This window comes from Manis pentadactyla, chromosome 1, assembly GCF_030020395.1.
Source record: "Manis pentadactyla isolate mManPen7 chromosome 1, mManPen7.hap1, whole genome shotgun sequence".
NCBI lineage: Eukaryota > Metazoa > Chordata > Mammalia > Pholidota > Manidae > Manis > Manis pentadactyla.
The window spans coordinates 137939895-137962278 of NC_080019.1; the positions used below are offsets into that span (position 1 = coordinate 137939895).

At 38.1% G+C, this 22384-nt stretch overlaps 1 protein-coding gene and 1 long non-coding RNA gene across 3 annotated transcripts in view; one reads left to right on the top strand and one right to left on the bottom strand.

Annotated features, from left to right (window-relative positions):
- The window catches only part of SAMSN1 (SAM domain, SH3 domain and nuclear localization signals 1), a 419991-nt gene that overhangs the window by 97862 nt on the left and 299745 nt on the right, over positions 1 to 22384 (top strand). For both annotated transcript variants that reach the window (XM_057501729.1, XM_036881471.2), the window contains one exon: positions 6985 to 7102. The gene's annotated coding sequence lies outside the window, so the exon portion shown is untranslated. The remainder of the gene's footprint in view (positions 1 to 6984; positions 7103 to 22384) is intronic.
- On the bottom strand, positions 13830 to 20972 carry LOC130683618 (uncharacterized). The gene is made up of 3 exons (XR_008997486.1): positions 19533 to 20972; positions 19288 to 19323; positions 13830 to 16996 (listed from the first exon to the last, which is right to left on the bottom strand). It is a non-coding gene; the product is annotated as an uncharacterized LOC130683618 (long non-coding RNA).

Here is a 22384-nt window from a genome sequence, read left to right on the forward strand (position 1 = left end):
CTCAGAGGCTTCCTTCCTTGCTCCCTCCCTGCTTCAGTCTGTGTCCCTCCTCCGCCCCAGGCCCTGGGGTGGGCTCTTCTCAGGCCCCATATTTCACTGACTGACAGCTCATTCTTCCCAAGCCCCTTCGCAGTAGGTTGATGCCCTCTGTTGCTAGTCTCTGGTCAGTAACCTTCCCTCCTTTGTTTTCTTAAGCCTGACTGCACTTCTCTCTCATGGTGCTTTCCTTAGAGTTTATTCCTTTGGCTACTTTATTTTTGCTTTTGGAATTCTGATCATTTACAAGTGAAGGAACTGTGAGAACTTTGTGTGTGTGTGTGTGTGTGTGTGTGTGTGTGTGTAAAACACTATATATAACATGTATGTGTGTGTATGGGAGGCTGGTGAATTTAAAATATGTAGGTCAGGTCAGCCTGGCAAGCTGGAAACTTGGGCAGGAGCTCATCTTGCAGTCCTGGGGCAGGATTTCTTCTTCCTCAGGGAAACCTTAATTTTCCCTTAAGGCTTTTCAATTGATTGAATGAGGCCCACCCACACTGTTGAGAGTAATCTCCATTACTTAAAGTTAACTGATGGTAGATGTTAACCACATCTATAAAATACCTCCATAGCAATACTTAGATTAGTATTTGATTGAATAACTAGGTATTATAGTCTAGCCAAGATGACATGTAAAACTAACCATCACACGAGGCAATAGGGAGAGAGCTTAGAGAAATCAAGAGGAAAAGTAAGCTCTTTGAACTGCCAGAGACAGACTGGGAAGGAACCAGACTTGGGTGATTAAAAAAGAGATCTGGTGTAAAATAATTGACAAATAAGATACAAAATGGAGAAGATCCTCTTCCAAATATCTGTCTGTCCAGATGTGAGGTGGATATGTGGATGTGGAGAAGCTTCCTACTTTCCTCAGTGTGGCTTTGTGGTACCCAAGCCTCTGTCTGTGCTCTGCCAATGGGGGAAGGCTAACATGAAGGTGCAAATCCTGCCAGTTCTAGTGCCAGGAGGAAGGATGGGAATAGGCTTATGATTTTGTGAAGGAGTTCACAAGGGTCGGAGAGTAACACTGTGGTGTGTGCACTACTATTTCTGTTTAATACATTTTTCTCTCTCTGGAGTTTTTCATGAGTCCAGTATCATCTGGCATCTCTCCAAGGTTGCTTTATTTTTTTTCTCTTTTTTGCCGTAGAGGTCATGTGTTGTAATTTGGACTTTGATCTGCAGTTCATGTTACAGCATGTGCTGTAAATTCAGTCAACAAGCCTTTATTGAACAGAAAGTACTTTGAGCATTGTGTTAAGAACCCTGAACTAAGTATTTCAATTGGGAAGTCATTGACTCATAGAATAGCTCTAATCTTTATAGGCTCCAGATTGTTCTGTCTGTGAGCACTGGGCTGGGTGGCAGGAGGTTGTGGACCAAACCCTGGGAGAGTTTCAGACAAAACCTGAGACAAGGTTTTTGACCCATGTGGGTCTAAAATCCCAGTGGGCCACACAGATGAAAGCCAGGGGAAAAGAGACTGAGCCAGAGGAATCAGGAAACAAAGACAAAACAGTTATAATTAGCAAGAGACAGAAGTTAGGTAAGGAAGTGGATTTAAGGATCAGGAAATAAAAAACAAAACAAAACAGTAAGAATTCTCCAGTCTCAAGGCTAGTGCTTCTGGTGGAGTTTGGAACCAATGTGAGCCCCACTATCTGGAGATTTAGAAAATAAGAGCTGGCTTGCCCAGGGATTGAGAGACAGAACAGATTCCACCCTCAGCTTCCTTTACAACCCTCTTGGCCTGTTGTATTCAGAATATTTTAGATGAGCTTTGTTTGAATTCATCTGAACTCTGACCAAAGCTGACACTTGTACTACCCCTCAGGACATTCTGAAACAGCAGATGTTTCTGAAGTAGGTTATGCCATCACCCACAGACCAAGAGATAATGAATGTCAGACACTAAGCAGAATGCCTGCCATGTAGTAAGTGCTCACTAAATGTTAGTAATGATGATCATGTGATTGCCGTTTCTTTTTTTATTGCTGGTCCCAGTTAGATGCTGCCACACCAAGTGTAAGTCATGTGAGAGTCAATTGCTTGTGGCTCGTTCAGACTTCCTAATTATTTAGAAAGTGCATGTGAAATAACATTTTCATTCCAGACTAGATTTCAGGCACACTGTAACTAATCTTTTCTCTGACCTACATACACTACAAATGATTCCAGTTTTAGCTAGTTTTAGATGCAAGAAAGCATCTGTTACTTCATTCATTTCAAACCTTTTGAAAAGCCCAGCACATGATGTTGCTCTCCACTACTCGTTATCAATTTCAAGGTTGGACAATTACTGCAGAGTTGATGGGAACACCTCAGATTTAAATCCCAGATTTTATTTAGTACTGTCTTCAGACATTTTTTTTTCCCCAAACATTATCCTAGCACCAAGACAAAGTTCACTTGTCTGAATTCCTCGTATCTCTTTTGGTTTCCTATTAAAAAAAAATAGACATTGTATTAGAAATTGGGCAATCTTCAAGAACATCTGCTATTTTTATGAACATAGTATATGTCCTCATCAGTGTCAGCTGATTCACACCTTATTTCCTTCAGAACACTCAGATAAAGACCATCTGGCCTGAGTGCTTTATTGCCCTTTCCTTCTTCCATTGCAGCATATCTTCTTCATTGGAAACTCTATCTCTGTCTTTCTAGTGAAAAGCATTCTCAGAAATTAGAATTTCCCCATCGTTTCCTAGTGTCAAGTGCTGCCAAAAAGAAACAAACAAACCCCCGTCTCTATGGCTTGCGTTCCTCTAACCTTATCATTCCCTCCTGACCTACTGCACTGACCAGCAGTTTATATGCTAGTGAATCTGTTATCTGACCAAGCAGGATTTCTGCTTCAGAAGTCTGGCTTTTATTCACAATGCCTTAACTGTCCTCTTTGAAGAGTGGTTCTGTTCCGTCTTCTGGTTGTCCTTTTGGACTCTTTTCTTTGAGATACTCATGTCTCCTTTCTCCCGGTTGTCTGCTTTGGATGAACAACCAGTTAATTTCTTCGGTTGATATTTTGGGTAGGAAGAACTAGAGGATATTTAAGCTTTGCCTCTCAGATTCTATGGTTCTGTAACTTTTCAATTCATGTAATTTTATTACTTCATTCCAAATAGTTTTGGTTAAATAGGACTAGCATCACTGGTAGATTTTTGGATCACATTTCTAGATTATCTGGTTTGGGAGTTTGTCCCTGCTACTTCTAGGTGGTATGATACTGGCTGAATTGTTTAACTTCAGTTTTCTTATTTGTAGAATGGGAAAAATAAAATTACCTATTTGTTAGGTTGTTATGATAATTCTTATATATTGTACATTATGACTTAATAAACAATATGCCTAGAAGGTGCCTGACACATTATAAGTGTGTAACAACTGTTGATACTGTGTTATTACCCTTGATTCAGAGGATGTTAGATTAGTCACAATCAGATACTGCCTGTCAGAAAGCTGGTGTCTTAGATGTAAGATAGAACAATGTCATGGTAACAAAGGAAAGTCACTTTGTACAAATGTGAACAGGAAATCAGACATATCTCACAATATTATCAAACATAGGCCATGATTAAGAAAATTTGGGAGATAAATTTAGATGACATTAAAACAAAAATAATACATGCAAAAGGCATTATATAGAGTACTGATAGGTAGTAAATTTTCTAAAACATCTTATACAATATCTTAATGACCTCATCATTAAAATCATGAGTGAAAAGATGTGGGCTTAAATATTTATTTGGATGATATGAGGACAGTTCTTCTCTGCTCCATGGTGACTATGTACTCCTGGGCAACTCATTTTACTTAGTAGTTCTTTCTGGTAAGACAAATAGCAGCATTTTGGCATCAAATCAGATCTGTCCCTTGGAGGCCTGGAAGCTCATGGAAAGGAGTCATACACAGCCACCTGTGTCTATTTTTAACCTACTCTCCCTCAGCCTGGGATCTCTGGTTACACGGAGCCTAGTGTCTTCAGTCTTGAAGGCTAATCTCACTCCGGCATGGATAGTGAGAGAACAGGGTTTGGAGAGTCTGTAGCTGCCACAGAAGGATTCATTTGAACCCTCAAACTCTTTCTCTGGATGGGTCAGTCATAATGAGGGCAGTCCATGGACTCTGACATCTAAGGTGGGAAACACTGTCTCCAGGCCATTCTGTGTCTAGCTAGAGCTCTACCACTATAGGAAGAAGGGAGGAGCTGCTGCTCTGGAAGAAATCTAATACCCAAACATGTCCTTTTATATTTTTCCTATAGTGAATAATGGCAATTACAACTTCCATTATTTCAGAAGTACAGATTAGCTTTGCCAGTATAACAACTGACATGTTAGTTAAAATTTTGGTTATGTGAGGAACTCTGAGACTGAATGGTAACCAAGCTATCTGGGATGGGAAAAAAGGAGAAAATTAAAAAAGCTTTGTGTACAGGGTGAAGGAGGAACAAAGAGGTTGGGGAAATACTGCTTCCCTGCTGCTGGCCTGAAGAATGGCCATTAAGGCCCAATTGAAGGTGGGGTTAGCAGTAGAATCCAAATGATCTGTTCCAATGTATAACTAAAGTTATGGTGATAAGAATGATGAATATGAAAATATTAATGACTATACCATTTGTTGAGTACTTACCAACTTATTGCACTATGCTAAGCACCCAGTATATTAAGACAGTATTATTTAATCCTCACAATAATCTTACAAGGAAGGAATTATCATTTCTATCATATTGAGGAAGTAAAAAAATAGAACTTCAGTTTCAGTAAGGTTTCATTTCTTGCTGAAGGTCAAAGAGATAGTAAGAGTCAGGGACAAGTTTGGAATCTGGATGTCATTTGACAGCCAAATTCTAGAGCACCAGATTACGGTGCTCTGCCTACCAGTTAACAAAGTGTGGCTCAGAAGCTGGGGGAGAGTTTATTCTTAAACTTTTTAAAACCCTCCCTTTCTCCACTTACACCCCTTCCTGTCACTCCCTCAACCATCTTCTCCCAGGCCCCTCCCCGCCCACAAAGACTCCTGTAGAGCAGCAGCTTGGAGCTCTTCCAAAGATGGTAGTGCCCAGGGAGGACTGTTCTCAGGGGGGCCGGGGCAGCTACAATGTCAACTGGCTTGTTTCTGAGCACACAAGAGCTCACACTGGGACTTCCTGGAAATAGTTAAAGAAGACCATAGGAGGGGATGCAAGCTCCTAGATGATTTGGGTGTTAAGGTTGGCATTTCCTCTGATGAGGCTTAGAACCAACCAGTTACATGGGTAATTGCCAAAGACTGCACATTCCCCAAACTTTTCTCAAATGCTTCTAGGTCTGTAAAATTGAGGGATTGGATGATATGACCCATAAAATTTTTTTTTTCTCTAATAAACTACAAATATGTAATTAATTTCCAGCTGGAAACAAAATTGGGAGAGGAGGACTAAATACTTTTATACTGATTATGATTTTATGAGGAAGAACCAAAGGCCAGTGTGAAGGGAGGAAAGGACAAATGGAAAGCGGTAAGAGCTAAGGGATCACCTAGGAATATTAGCATTATTCAACTACAACATTACTAGAATGTTTTGCTTCTATTTCTTTATCTAGAAAATCCTAACATAACCAAAGAAATCACGATTGCAATCCTTTTACCTGGGGACACCTGCCCTGGACTGGAATGTCTAATCCCTGCCAATAGTTTAGGATGTTGGGTCTCCAACCTCTGGAAGATGAAGATGAAAAAAATATAATGGGGAGTTATTCCTTTTGATCAGTGATGAATATCCTAAAAATTCCCTTTGATGTTAAATAGATGGATTTAATTTATATAATCATCTCTCTGTGTGTCCATCCCTCTATCTACCCTTCCATCCATGTATTCAGTTGCCACTCACTTAGCACCTACCATGTCACACACTGTGCAGGATATTACAGAAAGTGAGTCTAGAGAAAGATACACTTTCTGCCCTTGGGAATCTAAAACAATTCAATGTAAGAAACAGACAGGAGCTAGTTTTAGCTGGTGTGTTAACTGCTATAACTGAGTGGTGACCCAAGTCATGTGCATCCCAGAACAGGAGCACTTGATAAAACCAGAGGGACTAGGAAAGGCATTCAGAGAAGGGCAAGCCTGAGGTCAGTTTTGAAATAGTATGAATTACTTGGAGAAATATGAGGAAAGGCATTCTTGGAAGCAGACACATAGGAAGAGAAGGGTTTGCAGGGTATACTCAGGCAATAGCAAGCAATTTTTTGTGACTTAAGTACATAGATACTCATAAGAAAGAAGTAAAATATGGGACCATTTCATGGAGGGCTGGAGTATGATGGCAGGTCAAGATGGTTGACTTTTATCATGAGAATAGAGAGCTGCTGAATCAGCTCAGATGGGGAGAGTAACTTATTCCTCATGAGAATTATGAAAAATAAGGTACCCTTATACTGACAATCCACTTGTGACTCCCAATGACAATCAATGGTAACTTCCAGAAGCTATTCCCATTTAAGAGCATCTTCTGTGCAGCGGTCCTCATCTTAAGTTCTGACCATCACAAGTATCACTTGGGATCATTTTAAAACCTTAGCCAACCTGCTCTATCCTGGTTCGATCAATTCAAAATTCCTAGAGCTGCAATCCAGACATCAAGGATATTTTAAAGTACCCAAGTGATGTCAAAGCTCAGCCAAAATTGAGAAATGCTGTGCTGATGGTATTCTGGAATACTGCAGGACTGCATGATTTCACCCTGTGCTACTCCTTGTTGAGTCCGAGCTCACCTTTGCCATCAGTTAAGGTACACACTGAATCCTGAACCTGTCAGGTTTCATTCTGTATTTCTGATAAAAGACCTCTCGGAGAATTACATGGGAGTCCTTTCCCTCAGTTTGATCATAATTTATTGTTGGAGGTAGAAAAACTAAACATTACAAATGTGGTGAGATAGTTACTCTGATGTTACTCCTTACACAGATGGCTGCAAAGAGGAAGAGGGAGATGAAATGTGAAGGAAGAGCAGTACTGAGGCAGAATATAGAGTTCCAGGGATCAAGGAGAAGAGGGATATTCCAGGAAGAGGGATCAGAATAAGGTAAGGAGGCATGAGAAAAAAATGGCAAAGACCCAGGGTTCTTATGGCACTTTGTTCGTACCACTGACAGTATGGTTCTCACATTGTTGTATATGGTTGACTCTATAAGGGATCTAGTCTTATTTCTATCCTATTAGAACATAGAGGGTGGGTATGCCCATGACACAGCATGGTTTTACTCTTAGACCTCTTAGAAATTGAAGAGGTTTACAGGAAAACAAAAAACAGTTAATAGAGAATTTAGTGAGATAGGTTGAAAACAACCAGCTCAACTATGAAGAGGTGACTTAAAGATAAAAAGGAAGAAACACAAACATCTGTGGAAGTATATTCACAAGATGAATTGAAACCAAAAGTTATTTTCATGAATGTAATACCAGTCTAAGTGTCTGAGCAGTGTCCAAATCCCCTTTACCCCCTACTAATCTGATTTAATACTTGATTTTCCTTGAATACGCTCCTAAGTGTAGTGACTTCCTCTCAGTCAACATCCTAATCAATATGATCACATCTTTCAAAGTTCATCCCTCACTTTGAAGTCACACTTTGACTCATAAGGAATTTCTACCCCTCCTTACAGTTTTTGAGAGGGGAGTCCTAACAAGAGGAACTAGCCTCATGTGCTCTTCCCACTTCCTTCCTGTGGCTGTGTGCATTCCTGGGTCTGGGTCATCCAGCTGCATCCAGAAGTCCCAGAGGATGTCCTGAAAATTTCTTACAGGGTTAATGGGTATAGGTTACAACATCTTCAGAGCCATATCCTCTAGCTTTGATTTGTATTAAAATTAATCAAAAAGTCTAAGAACTTAACTGACATTGTCAAAGCTGACATCAGTGAAAAATATTTATTATGAATGTGTTTATTATATATATCTTTATTTCAAGGTTCTCACCATTTCTGTATTTCCTTTTCGATTTTTTACAAAAATTAGTAAGGTAGAAAAGCAAGTGGTATTACCACCATTTGTATAGATAAATTATGACAAAAGTGCTTTCTTAAAAACTTTTTGGAACAAATGTTGATTCTAGGGTAGGACTTTATTTTTACCAAGTGGAAGCATTCCCAATAGGTATACATTTAAAACAAATGGACACTTATATAATTTACTTTATTAGAAAAGAACACTTAGAGGTTGAATGCAAAAACACCTTCATATGATGGGGGCTAAGAGAGCTTTTCTAAGCAAGCTGATTGGCTTGGGTTAATATTCAGTTGATGACTCTTCTATACATCTTAAATTTACTACTATCATTTCAAGAAAGTTAGTCTTGTCCTTAGTAAATACATATTTAGACCTTGGCAGCTGTCCTCTTGGTTTCTTATTTGAGCTTTAACATTTGAAAGTTCTCAAATGTAGTCCATTCCTTAGTCCCATGAGGTTCATTGGGTTCATTCATCCATTTCTTCATTCTGTCCACATCCCCGAGCATTTTCAGCGCACACCTCTTAATTGTGACTTAAACCACATTTTATTGTTCTTGAACTCCTGTTCGAGCAAAACAAGTAAACAAACATAAATGGTATAGAATTAGTTGTAGAAATTGCCTTAAGACAAGACTGCAAACACAACTATTTATAAATGTCTTAGGTTTATCTTTTCCAGATATGCTGATCTCAGGGCAGAGTAGGTGAGGAAAGAGCTTTTGTGACTGCTCTTTCTCTGAGATTAAAAAAATAAGAAAGTTAATTTGATGTTCAATTCCAAGGCAAGTGATAAAAGATCAAAGACACATTTTATTACAATATTTTCATTTTTATTGAACAGATTCACTTTGGGTCTTGGCTTGCATTTGGAATGTTTACCTTTTAATAAGTGATCTGTTTAAATGTGAATCAGAGAACAAGGGTTTCTGTTTTACAGTTCAACTTTTGACCTTGGGGGATGAATGGGTGGAGGCTAAGAGGAAAAGTCCACTGTGTTTCTACTGAACTTTTTACCCTTAAAATAAAAAAAAATTAAAAAAAAGCAAGTTTAAAGTTCACATAGTGCACAAGAGGTCTCCACTGGGGATTTCTGGTATTATTAACTTCCTGACCTCAGATAATTAAAAAGAAAGAGCAGAGCCACCTCAGACTATGACTCAACTTTGAACTTTTAACCTCCCAAGTAAAGTATTTAAATTGTAAATGGTAGACCCTGCAAGCTTTCTTATTGCCATTAACTTTCTTCTTCCCTGGTCATGAAGTTGTAATTTAGGCCAAAAGCATAGCCTGATCTTCCTGTTTTTATTTACTTAACCTCTTTTAGCAGAAAGGACTGAGAACACTATTTACCTAGAAATGACAGGTATTCTGGTGAAAAAAGTTAAGCTTAAAGGGTCATTGAATTTTGGAACTAGAAGCAACCCTAGATGATCTGTCTAGCCTTTGCAGTTGTGAAAGAGAGAATGCTGAGAACCATAATCATGAGTGACTTTGTTAAGGTCAGACAATTAATAGAAGAAAAAAAGAGCATTTCTAATTCATTAGCTGTATTTGTTTCAGTAGTAGAGGGATTCAAGCATGACTGGGGTAAGAAATATTTACCTGTATAGCATAGGGGTATAGAGGATCTGTGGCTTTTATTTTACATTAAAATTCATAAAGTGGAGGAAATCGCTGGGTAGGGAGTCAAGAGGCTTGGGTCCTATGTGACCCTGTTCACTCTATTGGTTATATAACCTTATGAACTTGTTTAACTTTTCCAAATCATGATTTGCTTGGGTGCAAAATGGAATATAGTTGGGAGGAGGCAATAAGCATCTAAGACTCCTTTCTGTTATAATAATTTTTGGTTCAAGGAGTCTTGCTGAGATTCATGTTTAAACACTGTATTGAATAGATATACAATTCTCAGCAACAGCTGGGTTTTCTTAACATGGAGGATAGGACTAGATGGCTGTCATTTTAGGGTAATTGGTTATATTACACTGGGTTGACACTGATTAGGACGTTCTTACTATAAGAAAAGACAGAAATCCCAAGGAAAAGGGAATTGTTGTGTAACCAAGGCACAAGACAAGGAAGAGAAGAACAAAAGAACCAGGACAAAGAAAGAAAGGATAACCAGGAGAAAAGGTATTAGAAAGGAGGGTGACAAAGAGCTGATAGACCCCTTAGTTGAATGGGGACCTAGCCAATGCCTATGATACTGAGAAAGCCAACAAGTACGTTGTGACTGTGCCAGAGCCACATGCTGTTAATACCAAAGCTTAGAAAGACAGCTCTCACTGGCATGTATACAACACACAGCATGTAGGAGAGCCAGGAATCCGTGGAGCCCACTCTTCTCTCCTGCTATTTGCTAACACCTTTATTGCCTACCGTTAGTTACTCACACCATTCTCATTCCCATCTGTTAAGTAGAGTTCCTTCCAACATTCTGTTCTCCTTTTCTTATATAAAAGGAGGGTCCCTCCAGTGTGGCTGCAAAACCTGGAGCTGATACCAGCTCTGAGAAGAGGAAAGTTTGGAGTGGGTGAGCAACAATTTTTTCATTTCCTGGTCCCAAGAAGAGAGGGAGATGTAACTATAAGATCCTGCCTGACACCCTCATACAGAGATAGCTGGAGGGGAGGGAGAAAGTGATGGCTGGCTGGCTGGCTAAAGGCCTGCCTGCTTGGCCTGGAGGCTAAGGGTCCAAGGTCCCTGCCTGGTCAAAGTGTTAACAGCTATATTCAACTACCATGCACCACAGATGTTTATCCACCTACTTAGTTACTTTAAACTTACAGTTGCTTAATTTACTTGTACTTTACAACCTCCTCTGCTCCTTCTCCCTCCTTTGAGTGCCAGCCAAGGCAGGTGATTACTATTGGAGCAAGAGACTGGAATAATGTGAAATACTTGATCAGGTGATTAACATTGCAGACCAGTGGGCTGCAAACAACTGTTAATCGAGAGTTTGGGTGGGCAAAATTACTCAGTTTCTTTCTCTGCTCAGTAAGCCATATTTATTCATTAAATTCCTCCTGTATCTTCTAGTCTTGAGTACATTCTTTCTGTAGAGTCCAGTGTACGGTTATGCTAACCTTAAGATCCCCTAAGGAAAGAGGTCACAGGTCACAAGCAGAGCATGACTGTTTCGAAACAACTCTTATAGCCTCACTGACACTTACCTTCATCAACATCTAGACAGCAAATAAATAAGACTGGGTTTTGTCTGCCAGCTACCCCCACAATGGAAAACATCATGATACAAATAAGATATGTTGCACAAATGAAATAAAAATATGTAAAGGTTTATGCCAGTATTGTTAGTGATGGGCTAAAGCAAATTCTAGGCAGCTACTTGAGGGCAATGAACACAATTCTATTTTTTAAGAATTTATTTATTTTTTCCTTTTTAAGCATCTGTATCTTAACAGAAAGTTAAGTACAATCCAGAGGCCAGTGCCAAATAATTCAGTATGTGAATTATGTGTAGTGAGGACCCTCCTAAAGCTGAGCCCCATCATTCCCACTGGAGGTGGGAGAGTGTGAGTACTGTGACGTGTAGCCAAGCCCTTCGCCTCATTTCTGAGATTCTCCAGCCCTACTGTCTTGCCAATGGGTTTCAGCCCTGGACAAGTTCATTATGGATTCAATGTGACCAAAGATATGACAGTAGAACATTCTTGGGGTGAAAGGTTTATACCCAACTGTCTTGCCAATGGGTTTCAGCCCCAGGTAAGTTTGTTATGTATTCAATGTGGCCAAAGAAAATTGACAGCGGAACGCTCTTTGGGGTGAAAGGGTTATACCCAACTTTATTTCCAGGTGGCAAGTCAGTCAGTAGAATCCCGTCCATTCAGAGTGAGGCTGTATGCAGCAAGCCAGTCTCTGCCTCTGGGCCCCTCTGTCCACACAGCTGTCCTATGGGCTTCTCTGCACAGTTGTCCCACACAGCCGTCCTCTGAGCCTCTGTCCTCGGCACTGCCACCACTCCAACCTTTGCTCTGCTCTCCTACAGCCTTGCAGCCCTGCCACCGTGTCATGCCCAGAGTACTGGGCAGAGCTCTTTTTATAGAGTCAACAGCCATGCAGTGCCCACAGGTGTGCAGTGAGCTAATCAACCACAGCCAGGTGAGAATCCTGGCCACAGGAACTCTCATTTTATCCACACCAACTTTATTTCCATGGTGGCAGGTCAATAACTAAAATCTCGTTCACTCAGAGCAAGTCTGCATGCAGCAAGCTGGTCTCTGCCTCTGGGCCTTTCTATCCCCGCAGCCATCTCAGTCTCTGTCCTCGGTGCTGCCCCACTCCAGGATTCTCCTACAGCCTTGCAGCCATGCCACCATGTCACCCAGAGCACTGGATGGAGCTCTGTATACAGTCAGTAGCAACGTACTGCCCACACGTGTGTAATGAGCTAGCCAACCAGGGCCAGGTGAGAATCCTGGCCACAGGAACCTTCATTTTATCCACATCTACCCAAGGTAAGTAGAAGAGCAGGGTGTAGCAAGCAGCCTTTGGTGACTCAAAATATCTACACCCCCACAATCTCAGCTCAGCTGAGAAGCTAAGACCTTGCTTCCAGAAGCAACCAAAGGGTGATGGATTCTCTGCAGTTGTGTGTTGTCCCTGGCAATATTACCTCTTTTGGCACGAATATTTGACTTTATGATAAAACTGGTAAAAAAGTTTGGAAAATCACAGCAGCAAAAGCCCCTTTTCTCTGCTTCCTTCCTCCATACATTTAGATAAAGTAGATCGCCATAAACTTGTCTGATATTATTCTTTTGGTTTGATGTACCCAGCTGGCAAGAATGTCACCTTTGGTGATTAAATTTAGTAGAGTATCCATGCAAGAGCCAGCAGCTCCAGAGCCCTTAATGGAACTTTGGTAGGCAAGACAGCAATAATTATATAGCAGGTAAAATGGAAGTGGGAGGCCGAGAGTGCAAAGGACTGTAATCTTCTCTCTTCTTTTTTGCCAGCAGCTCTGAAAGTGAACTAGTATCTAAATTGGGTGTTACTTAGATTACAGCTTGTCACAACTAATGGAAGTAACACCATCAAGCAGCCAGATGCCAGTTGGGAATTTGTTGATATCTAGGGATGGCAATTGTTGGCTCATTTATTCATTCAGTCATTCATTCAACTTACATGTACCATACCCATCAAAACGGTGTCAGTCTCTGGACACAGGGATCTTTTGGTGATCTCTGAGATATAAAAGAACAAGTTAGGAATTATCACTGCTAAATGCCTATTTATCGAGGACTGCTATGCAGAGTGCATGCTCCCAGAGAAGCTCTGACATTCTGTGCAATATTGAAAACCAGATATGATTCTCCCTGTGGAGGGCCAGAAAAACTGGTTCACTTAACTCCTGAGAGGAAAATTAAAAGGTTCATCTTTTAATTTATGGAGGGCCACTCTTTACCTCCTACCACTTGGAGTTGAGGTAGGTACAGCAAAAAGCCCAAAATTTTACTAATTTATGTATTGAATGTCTACCAAATGCAAGACATCAGATGGGTTAAGAGATAAATTAAACATTTTAACCCAAAGGGAGAAAAGCTTTTACATACATAATTGTAATATAAGGGTAATTCTAGTATAAAGTATATGAAAAAATGATCAGCCTATGGTAAGTTGTTTATAAGAATCCCCGAGAGAAAAGTTATTTTTTGAGCATGAGAAGATAGATATAAACATACATTGAAAATAATAATTATTATTTTATTTCCTGTATTTATAATGCAGTGCCTGTGACTTAAAGTCACAGGCACTGCATTATAAATACAGGAAACTAACTCAGGCAGGAATATTAAAAATTGAGCAAGCAAGATTAACTAAGCTAATGTAGTACATAATAATTCCTTAGACTCTTAAAAATGGTAGGTTATTTTTTTTTATTAAAGATTCCAGGAAGCCAGAGACTTCTGGGTAATGTTTAAAGCATTGGGAATTGATCTGACATTTAATGGCAAAACGTTGACTCTCTAAAGCCGTAACAAGGTCAATGGGGTCAGAGGACCTCCATTACCTAAACTTAGCTGGCCTCTTTACACTACATATCAGAGTATTGATCAGGATTGTTATGTGGGATTAGGCATAGAGTTTATATCCCTATTTTAATGTTCTTGAAAAACTGGGTCTAGCCAATATATTATGCATTCTGCTATGAGCTTCATTTTTGTGTGTTCCTAGTGAAGGAATTCTGTTCTGTCTCCTGTTTATCTTCCTGCTTTGATTTGTCTGTCCTCCAGGGACAAAACTTAAAAGTCTCATCAACATTCTGTATCCAGGGTTCATTTACAGATGGCCTTATCATTTTCTAGACTTCCCCACTATATTTTGCCTTCAAACTGCACTGATCCTCCAAATCTTCAGTGATGCTGCCAGAATGGTAGTCATTTTGGTGTTCTTAGAGCTGTGACACTGAATGACTGAATAAAAATGGTTGTCTGTATCTCTAAACCTGCCTTTATTTCTGTGGCCCATTGTCAATGAAAGCATGCTAGTTTGTCACTTACATGTATTCTTTCCTTACCTATGTTCTCCTGTTTGGACTCTATTTGAGGATTAATCGCTTTCTCAGTTTACTGGTTGGTCATTATGTTTTATTTGATTATGGAAATGTTAGGCATTGGCTTTATGGGCTCAGACTAACTCCTTCTTTGATTTGATTTGAACAAGGGAGAAATAATTCAATTTAATTTCTAATGCTATAGAACTATAAATTGCTTTTAGTTTTTCCAAACAGCTTTCATGTATATTTTCTCATTTTTTTCTAACACATTTGTGAAATAGGTGTATATAATAATTCATTAAGCAAATACATTCCCATTGCAAATGGATGATACAAGCCAATAGGAATAGTTTGTTCTGCATGGGACCCAGCACAATTGATTCTTGTGCCTACATCTTATCTTCATGTTCTTATTAAAACCATGAAAGGGCTTAGAAGGTGGGGGGGAGATCGCAAGCTGTCCACCAAAATTTTTGTTCCATTGTTTCCATAGTAAGATAGAGTCATAATGGGGACAGAGCTGCCCAGACATAGACTATATTTTTCTGCTCCCTCTGCAGCTAGTTGTGGGCATAAGACTAAGGTCTCTCCAATGAAGTATGAGCAAAGGTAATGAAGAGCATTCAAGCCTTGCCTTGAAAACTTGCATACTCACTCCTGCAGCTCTTTCTTCTTTCCCACTGGCTGAAATAGTGATGACAAGACAGACCTTAGAAGCCAAATGTTGAAGATGGAGGGAATATCATTCTGGGTTGGGTTCTTGCATAACTGAGTGGAGCAGAACCCCGACTCAGAGGGTGACTTGAGAGATAAATCCAGTGCTATTTTATTTCAAACATTATATTTTCAGAGGTATTTACTTCAGTAGTTTAGTTAATTAATATGTATGACTACTTGATTTTACTAGGAAAAACTTTAAGAGCATTCAAGCCAGGGTTGGTGATGAGACTGTCTTCACTCCCTTTATCCATCAGGTATTTGACAGGGAGAGGAAAGGTTAGGAGAATAAGAGAGAAGATAAAAGAGGAGTAGGTCAAGGGTGGAGGAGGCCATCTGAACAAGAGTTATACTACAGAAATATTTACATTTCCTCAGAAATGAGAGTTAAATAAAAACATTAAGAAAATAGAACCAGAAAAATCCCCCCCAACCACCCCTCTTTTTTACCACATGAAGACTTTTTTGAGTATTCTGAACTTGTTAAATATTACCAGCTAGTAAATTCTGAATTCTTTGTGTTTGATTTGCTATTCACTACAGTGAATCAAAAACAGGGAATTTAGCAAGGATTCTAAAATACTGGAGAACAGTCACCCTGGACATATCCTGCAGAAAGTAGCCTCTGTATTTTCTTCTAAGTCTTTTCCAATCAAATCATGTTTTTTCTCTTTAACACTTGTCACTTAGATCTCTGTCTTAGTAGGTCATCTCAAATGTCTTGCATTCTAGAATCCAAAGAAATAGAGATAAGTATCACCAACATTTATTGATGATACAACTACTTAATACCTTGAGGTACTCACACATCCACATCCACATGAAAATGGCCAAGAGTAGAAACTTTAAAGGGATCTCACAGGAGAAACTATGAAGATAGTGTGTGCAGTAACCCACAGATATCACTGCTTTAATAGTACCTGATCAGAATCTGGCATAGCTTCAGAAAATGCCATGTGTTCAGGCTAAAACAAGAATGAGAAAAAAGGAGAACCTTGCTTTCTTCTAATGTGGTAAATAGGGCATGAAGACATTATACTTTGCTAGTAGAACCAGTTTTACAAGTTCTTAATTAACCATGGTGCTTAGTCTTAAAGGAGGAAAATATTTTTATTCAGAAAATACCTTAAGACTTTTAGTAAACTACCTGAATTTGGTATCCAGAATAAAGAACTACATTAAAGTTGTTATGTCCACATTTATTGGGACAATGTTTCAAACTGGAAACTATTATATTTTAAAAGTTTTTCATGAGTGCAATACTTCCCACTTCTGTTTTTGACATGAGGAAGTGATAAAAGAAAGCTTACTTTTGTATCCTCCTAATGTGTCCGTTATTATTGTTTTTGGTAGATCCCTCATATTCATTTAAATTGCTATCCTATATTGTTCATTTTAAATGTCAGAAATGATCATGAATTTAATAGATCCAGTTCTTGACTCTTCTCAGTTTGGAGAGGAAATAACTTTAAGTAAGAAATTCCCACAAAGTATCAGTATGCACACCTCTCAGGGTGAGTATGTATCAGAGAACAGCTAAGCCCACAGCTGGCAGCAGAGAATGTGACACAGAGAGAAGAGACACAGACACTGTGAAGTTTTAAGGTAATAAGATGATCTGCAAAGTTGAACAATAATGTGTTTGCACATTTCAAATTTCCTTTCCTTTCAAGTTTCAGGATCTCTCAGCAGAATTCAGGTGCCTTCTCAGTATGGTTGCTACTGCAAACAGCACCTGGGGGAAAGCAAAGCAAAAGACAGATGAGGAGAAAAGGAATGTATGTGTGTCTGTATGTAAAGTTCATTGCATTCACTCCGCTCCTAGTTCAGTTAGTGGGAAGTATTCTCACACTGATTCCTTCATTTAAAAACTTGTCTGCTTGACGAAGATAAATCAACTTCAGCTTTTTGTGTCCCTTAGGGAAATACTCTATATTTAGTGGTAAAACTGATAGATTTTGTTAAAGCAACTGTGAAATATGTTCCCCCAGAAGAAAATTGTATTTTTCTTCACTGAAGACTGCATAAGAATAATCTGAATAAATATTATCTGTCATATTCAATTTTAAAAGATATAAATAGAGAGGGTGCAGAGATCGTCAAACTGCAAATTTGGAACTCTATATAAATACATGTACATATATATTGTATTCCTAGTGGATAATACTAATAAAATTATGAAGATTTAATAACAAGTGTTTTTATCCAGTCATGAATTAAAGTTTTCATTGCATTTAAACAGTATTTTTTCTGAATGAGGAGCAAAGCGCTTTTCTTCCTTCACTTGAGAAGCTGAAACAAGTTTTCATTCTTTTATCTTAAAAGTCTGGCTGTGTAGCTGATAGCTGGCTTACCAAGATACCCTCACATTCACTTCCACAAAGACCTCTCTGATATTTTAAGTCAATCCTGTGCAGCAGTTTTGAAATTCTAAAGCAATCACAAAGTTTTCTTGTCTCTAATGATTCTCCAGTACTGAGAGAACTCAGGTATTCCAGAAAAGCATTTGGAGGGACAAGAAATACAAGCATTGGCTTTGTTCCATTCAAATTAGAACAGCTGCTTTACTGCTATATATATATATATATATATATATTTTTTTTAACTCTAAAAGCTGTTTCTATGTTTTTCCTATCCCTCAAACATCAGCCTTATGGCTCACAAAGAATATGTGACAATCCTAATAACAAACAGCCCGTATTTTCATAATGTAACTGGAAGAAAGTAGAATTGATTCCCTATTACCAAAAAGAATCCACTGTCAAAATAATAAGTGTCCATTGAGCAAGAAGGAGAAATTCAGCTTGTTGCCACCATCACTCAAGGTGAGGCTGCACTCGGCTTAAAAATTAAAAAAAGACAGTTGAAAATGAAGATTTTACATATTCTTTGGTCGTCTACTCTTCTCTCACTCTCTCCTAGGAAGGAGAATGTGTTTTTCCTTCCAAGCAAGGAGCAGCAGGGCTTATCTTTCCTAGGACAAGCTAAAATCTGTCTCCTTGTGAGAGGAGACAGACGAGGTTGGAGAGGGCTTGCCTCCCAGAAGCAGAGTGCAGAGCTGTGGTTCTGGCTCCTGACAAGAACTATGCGTTCTCGTCGAGAGGGCAATCAAGCAAAATGCCATCTCACCTGCTGCACTGCAAATTTGCAGTACTGGTTTAAAAATTATACATAAGACTCTGAGCCATACCAAGGACCCTTTCCTATTCAGAGGTAACTAGTGGTTCATTTGCTTGTAAAGTGTAGCATCTTTTTTAAGAGCCATGAAACTAAGCAAAGAATAGAAAGAACATATGACTGGGGATACCACTGCTTGAAAAGCAGAAATGCTAGTGTATTAAATATGTGTCAAGAGGGATTATGAAGAGTAAACTATTTGAAGCAGAATGAATGTGATTGGAAGTGTTTCTACATGTCTTTTCCCTCCAACTTATTTTGAAAAAAACCTACAGAAATTTGCTAGTACCACATGCATATATCCTTTATGTAGATCTGTGCTAATAGGGTAGTCACTGTCCATATGTGGCCACTGGCCACTTGAAAAGTAGCTAGTCGAAATCAGGTGTCCTGTGCCATACACCTTTCTAAAATTAAATAGTTCCTAAAGTTTTCTAAAAAGTGAATAAAACTTGGGCCATAAACCAAGCAGATTTTTACAAATATATAATATGAATTTATATAATATACACAAAGGACAAGTATATGTGTATCTCTGTATGTATGTTTACCCATGGATCTAGTCTTCATTTTCAATAAATCACTCAGAAAAAAGTGATTGTTTGGAGAGGTAGAATGAAGGTATAGGCATCTAGCTTTTAAAATGTCTTTGATATTTTCCCTGAGGAATAGATCTAGGCCTAGTAAGAAGTTTATTTATTCTCAAATGAAATATAGAATAAGTTAGAAATAACAGAACCTTTCTTTTCTAATAAAACAAAATAAAAACATAAGTTAAAAATGGAAATCTTTAAGATGTTTCATTTTAGTGATTGTGATTTTACAAAAGACCTTAGATATAAAACTTACCTGTTTGAAAGCTGCTTTGTTTTTCTATCTACTCCACTGAAAGGTAAAAAATAATATAGAATTATTAATGTTTATGTGAGACAATTCTAAATCCAATAATCAATATCCAAAGGTCCACATTAACAAAGCTGTGAAGTTATTTTAAAAAGTCTAAAAGCCTGCAGTTAATGACTTTGAGCCTCTTTCAATCCGCTCTCTTATAAAGTATGACCAGATTGTTTATTTAACAAGTAAATAGAACATACCCAAACAGGTGGTGTACACTCCTAAGTAGTCCCTCCATTTGTAAGGATTCTCTCATGAAAGTGGCTTTTTTAAAAAAGCATACTTCTGTTATTATCCACAGATATTTCTCACAGATCTGGAAGCTGTAAAGTCCAAGATCAAGATGCTGGCAAGATAGGTTTCATTCTGAGGTCTCGTGGCTTGTGGGTGGCCGCCATTCCACTGTGTTCTTTCATGGCTGTCTCTTGGTGTGTGAGAAGAGGGAGAGGAGGACAGGGAAACAGGGAGAACTCTCTTCCTCTTCTTATAAGGCCAATAGTCTTGCTGAATTAGGGCCCCACCCTTATGATCTCATTTAGCCCTAATTTCCTCCTAAAGACCCTCTCTCTCCAAATGCAGCCACATAGTGGTTTAGATTTCAATGTATGACTTTTCCAAGGAACACAATTCAGTCCATAACACTATCTGAATTTCTGACTCCAGAAAGGGCACTAATTGTAAAAAACAAGGCTAGTTTTATGCATTGGTGTGTTTTTACAGCTTAAGCCCAGAATATACTTCCAAAGGAAAGCTTCAAAAATATTTTATGGTGTGCCAGTACTGTTGGAAGAAATATATTAACCATTTCTTTCTTATATTTTTAATCAATAAAATATTATTTCCTTTGAAGAAAATTTGGAAAATGAAGGGAAAAAATGAATAAAATTGAAACAATCATATATTATTAAAATTCTCAGAGAATCATATTTTTCCAGTACCTTTCTAAATATATATAAAATATATATATATATGTAAAGATTTTTTTTTTACAGACTCGGAATGGTATATCTGAGAAATGTTATGTGTTCTGCTGTTTTCCATTTAAAATTATATCAGTAGCAATTTCCAAGTTAAATAATTTTTTAAAACTCCTCTCCTTGAGGAATTTTGTTGTTTTCATTTTTCACTGTTGTTCATAAGGCCATGGGTTAATCCTTGCTCTTATTTGTTTATCCTTGTATGTAAATGTTTGTTACAGGTCTGATTATTTTCTCAGGATAATCCCTAAAGAGTAAAGTTTATAGGTCAGAAGATATTAATAATTTTTAGATATTTACTTGATGGTTCTGAATAGCTTCCCAGAAAAACTTTATCACATGAAACTCTCACATGATACTTGAAAGGGACAAATTCATTTGCCAACACTGGTCATTATACTTAAAAACTTCTTTGTCAGTTTGTAAAGGAATCTGCATCTGGTTTTATTTTGCAAGTGAGAATTGGCCTTTTTTTTTTTCTTTTGGCTTATTCATCTTTTTCTTCAGTTTGTGAATTGTCTGTGCCATCCTTTGCCAACTTTTCTTTTGAGGAAGTTGAAGCTTCTTACTAATTTTTCTGTTCATGTATTATTATTCAACCCTTTGTTATATAACATTGCATTTTTTTTAAAACAGGTTTTCTTTTGACTCCTGATTTTGTATATGTATATTTTAGAAATAGTCACATCTGTAGTAAATCTATCAATCTTATACTACCTGACAGTGATTCTCAAATTTAATGTGCATCAGAATCTCCTACTGTATTCATTAAAACACAGATTTCTAGGCCTTACCATCAGGGCATATTATTCATCAACACTTTGTTGTAAATTTGGCAACTGTTCTAAGCAAGTAACTTAGCTGATTCTAAATGAAGTAGTTAATAAAGCACACTATGAAAATATATTTTGCAATTTTTGCTTTGGATTAATACCTAGGGCTTCTCACAGTAATAGCACTTGAATAGCTGTCTATATTTTCTTTTGTTTTCTTGTGTTTTCATTTTTCTACATCCATCTAACTCAGCTGAAATCTATTTTTTTAATATGGTTTACCCCAAGATGTTGAACCATTTCTCCTTGCACAATTTATTAAAAACACATTTCTCCAATAAGTTACAACTTCAACGTTCGTCACTTAGTATAATTTTATTTATATTTTAGTCTATTCCTGAGCTTATTTTTTCTGGCCCAGTGATTTAGCTACATAACCCAGAATATTGTTTTAATTACTACTATAGTTTTTGAATATTGCTGATACTATCAGTAAGTTAAAAGAATTTTCATTAATAGTTTAATGATCTGTGCTTTTTGTTTGTAGAATTCATATTTAGCCCTTTGTTTGGGTCCTGCACCTATCAATTCTCCTGCCTGGCATGGCTTAAAACAAAAAAATTAAAAACCCTGCTGTTTTTGCATAAAGTGCATTTTTTGGATGCCAAAATACAGGAAAAGGTGTTTTTTTTTTGCCTTTTGAAAAAACAATGGATTTATTTATCTTTTTTTTTTGTCATTAATCTATAATTATATGAAGAATATTATGTTTACTAGGGTCCCCCTTTCACCAAATCCCCCCCAAAAAACCCCATTACTGTACTGTCCATCAGCGTAGTAAGAGGCTGTAGAATCACTACTTGTCTTCTCTGTGTTGCACAGCCCTCCCCGTGCCCCCCCCATTATACATGCTAATTGTAATGTCCCCTTTCTTTTTCCCCCACCCTTATCCCTCCCTTCCCACCCTTTCTCCCCAGACCCTTTCCCTTTGGTAACTGTTAGTCCATTCTTAGGTTCTATGATTCTGCTGCTATTTTGTTCCTTCAGTCTTTCTTTGTTCCTATAGTCTTTGGATTTGAGGTGTGTCTCTTGTAAGCAGCATAGAGATGGGTCTTGCTTTTTTATCCATTCTATTATTCTGTGTCTTTTGATTGGTGCATTCAGTCCATTTACATTTAGGGTGATTACTGAAAGATATGTACTTATTGCCATTGCAGGCTTTAGATTCGTGGCTACCAAAGGTTCAAGGTTAGCTTCTTTAGTATCTTACTGTCTAACTTAACTCACTTATTGAGCTATTTT